Genomic DNA, 11279 nt, shown 5'->3' on the forward strand with positions numbered 1-11279 from the left:
GCCCATTTTTAATTATATCAGTGTACCAATTCCCACTAGTTGATTCCCAATCCCAAAATTTTACTATGACCATTGGCGGCCATCCTAATTTATGAAATACCTTGGGAAATGTATATAAGATAATATTTCCTTAGTTGTTTTAATTCTACAATTTTGATCATTATTATTATCACTTTCTAGAGCAAGTATTAGGAATGACTTTCTTCAAATCCGAGCATTATGGACTAGCAAGTTCCAGTAATCGTCATGCAAGTGTGTTTTCATGATTGAATATTTTATGCCTTGTCATCTCATGTTATTGTGTCAATGTATATGAGTCCTACACAAAGAGCATTGCATCATAAACAAGGTCAATCTTGATGTATGATATTATGTCATGTCCCCTAACAAAACAAGTAAACCAGTATTACATACCTAGGAGAAAGCTCCTTGTATTATATATTTTTTTTAAATATTAGTAATCAATATAATGAATATAAGAGCTTCAACATGTCCTCCTCAAAATCAAGGGTGAATTTAGGAAGGGTTCATCACATATTATGGATCTTGTATTTTACTTCAGAGTTTTCCCTTCTACTATTTTATTAAAAGGTTAATTCCAAACTTAGGGTTTGAGTAAGGAAAACCTCTATCAACAAAAAACCATTTTTTGTCTCTTGTGTACATGCCAATTTTAGATTTATCACTCAAGGAATATAGATCTAGGAAGTATATACTGAGACCAAGGGAACTAGATTTTGAAGAAGCAAAAAACCCTAGAGAGCGGAATTCATTTAATAGTGTCCAACACCTTTTTGAATAAGTTTTAGGAGGATTTTTTGTGACATCTTGATCCTAAATCTTTTGTCAATATCCAAATTTGACATGTTTACAACTAAGTCACCCAGCCCCATAATATAGCACTTTTGGGCCTAATTTCATACACAGGTTCTTCTTTGAGTTTATATATTTGACTTGAAATTATCTATTTAATTTTATTATTAATAATTTTATATCATTAACCCTAGTTCTCGCGCTTTTTCTTATCAATTCAAAATAATAATCAAGGACATAGTTTCCCAACCCCAGCTCTTACAATAGGTCTTAATTTGGACCTATTGATTATTCTTCAATGTATTAATGTGGTGAATGAGTTTGATTCCTAGTTTACGTAAAAAGGCTAGTGACTATAATTTACTCATATCTACATTTTGGTGGATCCAATGCTTCTTCCATTTTATATATTTCTAAGTCGGTGCTTTCAAATCTAATGCTTTTCTATGGAATTTACAAAATCTAATTGGTATGGAATTTTGCATTTGATTACATTTTTTACTAGCTATATTGATCAAAATCTGGTGTTTTATGATGGCTTGTTTCACTTCATGTTACTTCTAGTCATCTATAACACTAATTTATGTCATCAAGAAGAATTTAAAATATGTTTTCTACATTCACTTTATTTCTAAAAACATTCATAGATGTTTAATGTTGTTATATGGTGATATTCTTAAATAAGTTTATTGAATATTTGGATGTCACTAAAGTTTTAGTGGATGTTTCAAGTGGTACCTTTGATACTCTTCATAGATATGATATTTAAATGAAGCATACTTGCACTTTTCCCAGAGTATATCGTATTCATGAGTATAATATTTTCATGAAGAACTCCCCAAAGGACAGATGCCTTAGCTCAATTACCGAATGTATTACTATTAATAGAATCAGGTGTGAATCCACTTCCTACATCATCATTGCTCTTCTTCATATGATCTCTGATCTCTTCAACTTTTTATTTTCCCCTATCATTTGCCTTCACATTCATGTTCTTGTCTTCTAGACCTCTCCTATTTACATTCCTACTCCTCCAATATTTTGCAATGTGACCAGATTTCATGCAAGCATAGCAAACAATATTTCTTTGGATAGGCCTAAATTTCATCTGATTTTCTCTTAATATGCATTGATTAGTGACATGTCCAAAACTACCACATGCATAACATATTACATTTATTCTATTTGAAAAGTTGTTCATCACACTTCTACATTCATTTGACTTATGTTCATACTTGTTGCATTTAAAAAATTGACCGAAGAAGGATTTATCATTATTATTCATCCTATTTCTGCATTGACTAGCCATATGACCAAATTTGTTGCAAATGAAACAATTACCATTGAATTTATGAGAATTAGGTTACCTTACCAGAGGTCTTCTTGAATTGTTCTTCTAATGTTGAGACCTTCCTTGAGCAGATCCAGAGCTTTCACCTTTCTCAAATCAATGGCCTTGTGTATCATTTGGATTCTTCTGGCTTTCAAGTATTTCATCAAGTCTGGCTAAGTTGATTCTAAAATTCCCCTTGTTCTCATTTGCAACATCAAGATCAAATTTAAGAAGAAGAGCCTTATTTCCAAGTTCTTCCTCATGTTCTTCGGCTTCTTATAGGTCAAGCTTTATTTGGCCATTCTCACTCTCAAATCTACAACATTCTTTAGATTTATCTTTTAGGGACTGAACAAGATTCTCCTCATTCTTCTTTCTTTCCTCAATCTTCTTTTTCAATCTCATAACTATAGATTCCATCTTATTATTTTGGACTACATTATCTCTATCAAGCTTCTCACACTCTTCTAAATTTTCCTTCAGGGCTTGGTCATCAATTCTTTGACTGTGTTTCTCCTTTAACTTATCAACAAGTTCCTTTCTCTTTTTCCTTGACTTGTTCAACTGATCTTTCAATGAGTGAATGAACTTCTCAACATCCTTGAGATTTTTTATTTATTTTCCAGACCTCAACTTGTGATTGATCAAGATCCTCAAGTGCAACAAGAAGTTGTTGTCTAAGATAATCAGAATCCATTGATTCACTTTCCCAGATCCTCCTCAAGCTATTAGGTGTCTTTCGAGGAACCTAGCTTTGATACCAATTGCTGGAATTAGGGAAAACTAAGAGGGGGAGGGGGGAGGGTGAATTGGTGTTTTGTAAATTTTAACATTCTTAATCTATTTCTTCAAACACTTAATGCAACTGAACAAAAGAAATATGTAAAAACATAAATCAAATATCCACAACACCATAACACCAAGATTTTGTATGTGAAAAAAATGGTTTTAAGAAAAAAACAATGGTGGGATTGAGACCCACAATATTACTATACCTTGTTAGAAGTATAAAAATATTATATAAGGGGAATACACATGCATTTAGACACACTGCCTAAAGCTCACTTTTCAATTTACAATAAGGGCTCCAACCCCGAAAGGCACACTTCCTTACAAAATGATTACACATATAATTGGAATGTCTAAAAAAATAGACAACATCCACAAATGCCAAAATATAGTTCCAGTTAAGCACAAAATACTCAATCTTACTCTACTCTCCTACACTACTCTTCTGCTATTCTGCTATATTTGTGACCACAAATCCTTCACTTGCTCACGTGACACTGCACATAATCACTCATAACCACTTTCCATATAACCATCGATATCTAAAATAATCAAATCCACTAGTCTTTTAATATCTGCATCATCAAATAGGTCTTCTACATGTCGGCTTCAAGAACAATATGCAAGCTTAATCCAAACTCAAAACAATCATGCACATGAAAAAGAATTGTCCACATGCTTCTTGTATGTCATCTAACCATTCATGAACACATAAATGATCACCAAAACTGATCCACATAATCCGCACAATGATTTCTCACACAATACTATTGATGAACATTGTTCTACCAAAAACCTGTATATCGAACCTTCCAACTTACTCAAGAATCATCGCTGAAGGCCACAAACCTGGAATAAGGTAGATTACACATTCACAATTATTCTTTGAGAACCTCAACACAAGATATTCACTATAAATGAAGTACCAACCAAAATAGGGTGAGATCACAATACTAGTTCCCACTTTTTGGTACATCCTGATTTTTGTTGAAATCATAAATTTTTTAAATAATATAATGATTTAAGCTATAAGAGGTCCCATTTGAAGTAATTAATTAAAAAAAGTTAGATCAAAGGCTCTTAGATCAAAATTTCTTGGATAGAACCTCTCTACTTCTAAATCATACTTGCACTAGAATCTCCTTTGCATCTATCAAATGCTGATAAAAAACCAATTTTATATTAGCTTTTGGGGGGTCAAATGAATTCATTTAGAAGTTTCATTTTTTTAAGTATTCATGTAGGTTTTTCACCAAACATGAAATTCTTTGTTCAATGCATTGGTAAAAATAGTAAACTAATTTTAAAAAAAATTGAAAAATATCCATGCCCTAGGTATTGATGTCTTATTTCTAACAAAAAAATTAAATTAAATTTTGATATATATAGAACAAGTTATGTGTTCAAATGTACACCTATATCTAAATTATAATTAGTTGAACTTCAAAACAAAATAAAATAAAAAATATTCAACATATCACTATCAAACCAATTGCATGCCCTGGGTATTGATGTTACAAACCAAAATTCAAAATAATCAAGTTTTTATTATTTATAGAAAAAAAGTTATGCATTTCAAGATGCACGCCACTCTTAAAAATTGTTGTTTCCTGTTAAAAACTACTTTTTGAGGGAGATGGAAAAAAAAATCAAATTTTATTCAAAAAGATTTGAAAAAAATATATTTAGTATCTACAAACAAGATGTTACAAATTGTTAGTTTACATCATCTTCAAATTCTTAAAGGTTTAAAAGTTATAGGTTTCAAAAAGTGAAGGTTTCTTTAAAAATGTTCATCTAAGTTTCAAAGTTGGTCAAAAAGTGGGAACTAGTATTGTGAGTTCACCCAACATTGTACACTACCAGATGTCTTGTTCTATATTACTAAGCCTCACTAAAACTCAATATGTCTTCCGTATGAACAAATCATGAATTGTGGATGAAATATCTAACATTAGTTATCATCAATGACATCAGTTGCCATCAATGCAGTGTATTTTGCCAATAGATTGGATAGTACCTCTCCCTTTGGGTATCATATCATTCCATGTTATTCTCATAGTTCTACAAACAAACTTGAAATCTAGATTTTATCATTTTCAAGTTATGCGATTCATGTAATCTCGTTTTCAATATAATTTAAGGTTTTACTCTAACACATTTGAGTAGACCTCTATTTTATTTTTATACATTATTAGCTCGTAACAATCTTAGCCAAACTTAAGATTCAAGAAGATACACAATTCTAATTTTGGTATTAGCTATTTGTAAAGGTGGAAATCACAAAAATAGGGAGTTGACTAAGGCAAACCCCTATATAGCCACATGTGACACACACCTTTTTTTATGTCACAAGTTTAGCTACAAGTTGAGACTCGATTCTAGTAGAAGAAAACACCTTTTGACACTATCAAAGACTCAAATTTACAATTTCATTAAGAAAAATGATGACTAAGTTTCCTAGGGTGCCATGATGGCGTTCGGGGATGGGGGTTAGGATTTGGTTATGGGTGAGTAGTTGGTTCTTGAAGCTCCTTGATCTTTTAAATCAAATGGTGCAAATAATAATTGAAATGTTAAGATTAATTCAATGCATACTCAGAAGGAATCCCGTATGGATTTGCTTGACTTCCCAAGGCTTTAGACCGAATTCAGAGGTGGAACTCAAGCTTGTTAATGTAATTATTTTTTACACTCCTAAGGACGATGACCTTAGTGCACTCCTAGTAGGGGAGTGTAGTCTATAGAGAGTGGCTCAAGACCCGGATGGTCCCGATGAGTCTAAAGTCTCTGGCCAAAGTATATCCTATTCTTATGAATAGATGCCTACCCCATTTGGGTAGATGCCTATCCCGGATTGGATAGATGAAACCTCTTGTCCCATATGGACAGATTCCTAACCCATATGGTTAGATGCCTAACCTGTATGGTTAGATGCCTAGTCCCATATGGATAGATGCCTAACCCGTATGGTTAGATGCCCATCCTGATTGGATGGATGCCTATCTCAGTTGGATAGATGTACCTGAGTATGTGATTGAATCAAAAATAAATAAGAATAAGTAAGAATAAGAAATCAATATTTTTATACATAAAAAAAAAAAAAAAAAAATCAGTTGAGTTTTTGGATTAAGTAAGTGGGTTACTACATGTGGTATGAGAGCGAAGGTTCAAGTCTAGGCCTTGAGCTCACTTCAATTTATGCAACCTTGAAGAGCATCTTGGAAGTAGTTGGAGGTTTTAGAGGTAAATCACTATATATTAAATCAAGAACTAAATGAGAAATTCAAATTTCAAGAAGACCTAGAGGGTAAATAAAGTGGAAGAGGAAAGCATACCACCACTTCAAGGAGTCAAAATGAAGCTACCAATGATGGAATCAAATAGACTAAAGGAATAATAAAACAAGTCAAAACTATAATCAACATATTAACTAAGAAAAGGGATGAGATCAAATCCATGGAAAAATCAATGCAGGACCATAGAGCAAGGCAAAATGACATCAAATAAATAGAAGTGGGATTGAAAATGAGAACTTGGCAACGGTTGAATAAATGAGGGAAAACAGTATGTTGGAGCTATTTAAGGATTTCAAGGAAATTAACCAACCTAAGTTCGAAGGAAACAAATAGGTGAAGGAGCTGAGGATTGGTTGAATGAAAAGGGAAAATACATTGAACTAAAGGACTTTAGTGAAATAGTTAAGACATTATGAGGTTTCCTATCAACTCACTAGAGATGCAGCTTGTTAGTGGACTAATACTAAGGAACAAATGGGTATAACAATGATATAATCACATGAGATCAATTTATTCACCATTTTCATAAGAGGAGGCTATCACAATTATTCTTCAATGAGAAGGTAACATAATTCCATAATCTTCGACAAGGGGCTTTGACAGTTCAACAATATCAAATTAAGTTTGTCAAATTGTTAAAGTGTGTACATATGTGTAAAAAGATGAGAAGGGTCAAATCAAAAAGTCCATTTTTGGGTGTCAATACCAACTTGGGCAGAAGTTGATGTGCATAGACTCGTAGGCATGAAGGAAGTACTTGAAAGAACAATAAAGGAAGATTCAAGCTAGACCAATAACAAGATAAAAATTTAACATGAATCATTCATTTAAGACAAAGCATGAATTCAAGGGAAATGCAAACTTCAACAAGGATCAATAGAATAATTTATCTGAAAGAAGCCACATCATAATCAAGATCAAAGGGATGGATACAATATTATAACTTATCCGCTAACGTTTGATGAAGTAAGGAATGATCCTCTTAGGAGTCAGGGGGAATAATGATAGAGCCATTCAGAGTCTTGGAGAAGCACCAATACCAATTGTGCAACAAAGAGATTATTCTATTCAAGTATAATGGAATCAATATGATAAAAGGAATACTACATGGGAAGACTCAATTATGATGCAACATATGTTTTCACTTTCGTTCTAAACATTTTGAATTAGTAACTCTTTTTAAGGTTATAATTAGTGCATCGGGACAATGCACAATTTAAGGGGGAAGGATGTCATAACCCTCTTTTTGGACCTTGATATGACTTGTCATTAATAATAATATTATTATTATTATTATTATTATTATTATTATTATTATTATTGTTATTATTATTATTATTATTATTATTATTATTACTACTACTACTACTACTATTATAATATTAATTTTATGAGTAATGTTAGAAAGAAAAGATAAATTGAAATGAGGTTGAAGTTTTTAAATAAAAAGGAATTTAAGTGGTGACACACACATGAGGTCATAATTTATTTGAAAATTGCCTATTTTCTCAATATCCTAATTGAGCACATGGTGTAGGAGAAATAAGAAGATTCTAGAAAAGAAATTTAAAATTTAAAATATTAAAGAATAAATATTATATTTAGCAAATATATGACATGGGAGTTACAAAATTATTCTATGACAAGAATAACTCTATTCATGGCATTTTTATGGAAAAGGAGTTACAAAATGCATTTTTGGGGGAGAATTCAAATTTGAATTTCAAATGCATGGTCAAGTGTAACCCCCACTATGACAACAATCATTTTGCATGAAATTAATTTTGAAAATTCTCATTTTCTCAATATGTTAATTTAGCACATGTCGTAGGAGGAAATGGAAGCTTCTATAGGTAAAATTCAAATTGCATATTCTTGCATGTAACTCCTCCACCAAGTGATCAATCAATTTTCCATGAAACCAATTTTAGAAAAGAACCTCCATTTTCAATTAATTATCTTGATAATGGAATTGGTGCATCTTTTTTATATAATGTATGCAAATCTTTCTAAAAAAGGAGTTCATAGTTTGGGAATGAAAAGAATTTTTCTAGAGTTCTTGTTCTTGTTGGTAGAAGTAGAATTTGGTAGTCACTTGTATAGTAGGTTTCTTTTAAGTTTGGTTGAAGATTTTTTCATGAAGCTACAAGGAAGGATCTAAGAAGGATAGCTGGAAGATTGGACTCAACATCAAGCTTCAACAATCCAGGTTCTCGTCCCTTGCATTCTCTCATTTATATGTGAAAATTTTGTATTTTTTTTTATATATAGATTTTATCTCTCTGGAATCTTCATTTATATTTAAAAAAAAAAAAAGTGCTCATCTTAATTGTTTAGAAGAATTAATCAAAGGAAAATCTACTTTCATTATAAATAAATAAAAAAAAATTAATACACAGATAAAAGTTCTTTTTCAGAAAAATGCATATGAATATTCTTTTTATATATTTAATCTGTTTTAGAGAAAAAGAAAGAAAAATCAAATCTTTGCTTTTGCTTTCTTGAATTTTAAAATCTACAAAAGATCTTTGTAAAAAAAACAAAATCTTATTTTCCATATGTAATTATCTCCATGTGAATAAACTTATCTTTCTGTGAATATATGTTGATCATCTGTGTATAGATCCTTAATTTATTTATTTTATTACTTTCATGTGAATAAACTTATTTCTGTGAGCATATGATTACTTGTGTATAAATATTACTTCTCTTATTTATTATTTTTACGTGAATAAATATTCTTTGTGAATATAAATTTATTCATTTGTATATAGATCTTGTTTTACTCCTTTTGTGAGCATAAAGCATAAAATTGTTCCTCTATGTAAACATCTATGAATATAATCTTTCCTAACATAATCTTTCCTTCCCTGTAAATAAATTTTACTCTCTCTGTGAATTAATTTAATTATTTTTCTGTGAACATATACTTGTTCATCTATTCAGAAAAATTTGCAGCTCCCTGGGAACATGTGTTTTTCTTTCTCTTTGAATAATATCACTTCGTTGAGAAACTTTAAAAAAAAAAATTTACCCATCTCAGAATGCATCAGAGATAAATTTATTTATTTACTTATTTATTTTCTTTCACTTATTGTTCTCTATGAATTAATTATATCTTTTAGTGAATATATTATTTAATTCCAAGTCTATCTTTGTTTTTGTTTTTTTTATAAACTCAGATCAAATCAATATATATAGATAAATACATAAAAAAATATATAAGTATCCATGTTATATCAATTATTATAACTGTTGTTATTTTTATAATTTTGTTTTTAATTTAGTTATTAATAAATTATTAATATAATTGATATATTATATATAGTTGACTATAATAAGTTTAGGATATAAAATAATATTGGTATATGTTGTCTTAAAATTGGTACTAATCAATTATAAATAACATCTTGTTAATGTTAAATTGATTTGCATTGATTCGAGTTGAGTGAATTAAGTTATAATTTATTAATTGTTGAATGAATGAATTTTGGCCTTATTAAAAGTAAAATACAATTAGGATTTACAATTAAAATTTATTTTATGTATATATACTAAGGGGTTTATTTAGTTAAAATTTATTCATTAGAATTTGGTAATTAAAATTTATTTATGTCAATATAGTTGAAATTTAATTTATAACCTACTCTTGTAAGAAGAGATTTATTCTTTAGTGTATAGTAAAGTTTGTTTATTAAAGAAAAATTTAAGAGGTGATTAATCCCTTAGGGGGAAAATGATATTTCACTAATGATACACTTATTCTATTGCATTGGTTTTTTCTTCTTAAGTGTCTCTATTTAGTCTCAAATTGTACCTAGTAGTAAGTAGATTTTCCCAAAACATTTAATACATTTCAAATATCTAAGTTCTTTATTTGTTTATTTTTAATTTTTGGACTCCAAACTATCTTTTGTATATTTCAATTAGTACAAGCATCAAATGTTAAAGGAATTTACCTAACAAGTAGATGTGTTTAGATTCATAGTAACCCTTTTAGGTATTTCAGCAATATGAGTTAATGTTAGACAAATTTTTGCCTCAATTTGAAAGGTTGATTATTTGATTTGTTTCTTTATTCGATTCCACGATATGAGTATATAAGGCATTGCGAATAGTCACTTCTTTTAATAGTTAAAATCATTTACCTTCTAGCTAAAAGAAACACAAGACTAGTAAAAAGGAAAAGTTACACTTAATAATACAAGTAATTAGTAAGGATAAATTTAATTAACATTAAAATTAGAGGTAAATTGCATAGTTAAATATTCATATGGTAATAGTATTAATTAGGATGCAAAGAGAGTTTATTCAAAACCGAAATTGTTTTAGCAAATGAGTTTCAAGAAACCTATTCCGTGATCACTTAGAAAATTAAATAACAATTCTAATTGAGGGTAATTTAAGGAGCAAACATTAGCTCCCTTTGAAGCATTTGAAATTGATAAAGAACTATTATTTGTAGAATGTATCCAACAATAAAGTTAACGTTACTTCAAGTGGAATGAGTAATTAGTTATCACTTTATAATCTTGCAAAGGTATTAGTTCAAAAGCATCTAGAAGTTTATTGATTGGAATTGTTTATTAGGAAACTTAGTATTATTTACTTGGTTAACTAGCAAGTGTTTACACTCTTGTCTAATCTCTTTTTCAAACAATTAGTAACTAAGAATAATGTGGTTAATTTGAAGCTTATTGTTGAATAGTTGTTTCCTTTTCCCTTCAACAAGTGAGTATTAAATTCATTTCCAAATATAATTATTTGATAATTTAAATTCTATTTCAAGCAATTTAGTACCTTTCAAGTATTAGGATTCACATTTAAAGTAGTGTTATCATTTGTAGATGAAAATTGTATTACTTCATATGGGAGAATTAGTTGGGATTATTATTAAGTACTTTTCACTTCAAACAAGTAGGTGTTAAAATTCATTTCCAAATTCTTGCTATTCAATCATTTAATTTTTTTCAAGCAAATCAGTACTAGGATTCATACTTATTGTGTAATGGTTTGTCCAAAACAATTATATCTTGCAAGTAATT

The sequence above is a fragment of the Cryptomeria japonica genome, chromosome 11, assembly GCF_030272615.1.
Source record: "Cryptomeria japonica chromosome 11, Sugi_1.0, whole genome shotgun sequence".
Lineage (NCBI taxonomy): Eukaryota > Viridiplantae > Streptophyta > Pinopsida > Cupressales > Cupressaceae > Cryptomeria > Cryptomeria japonica.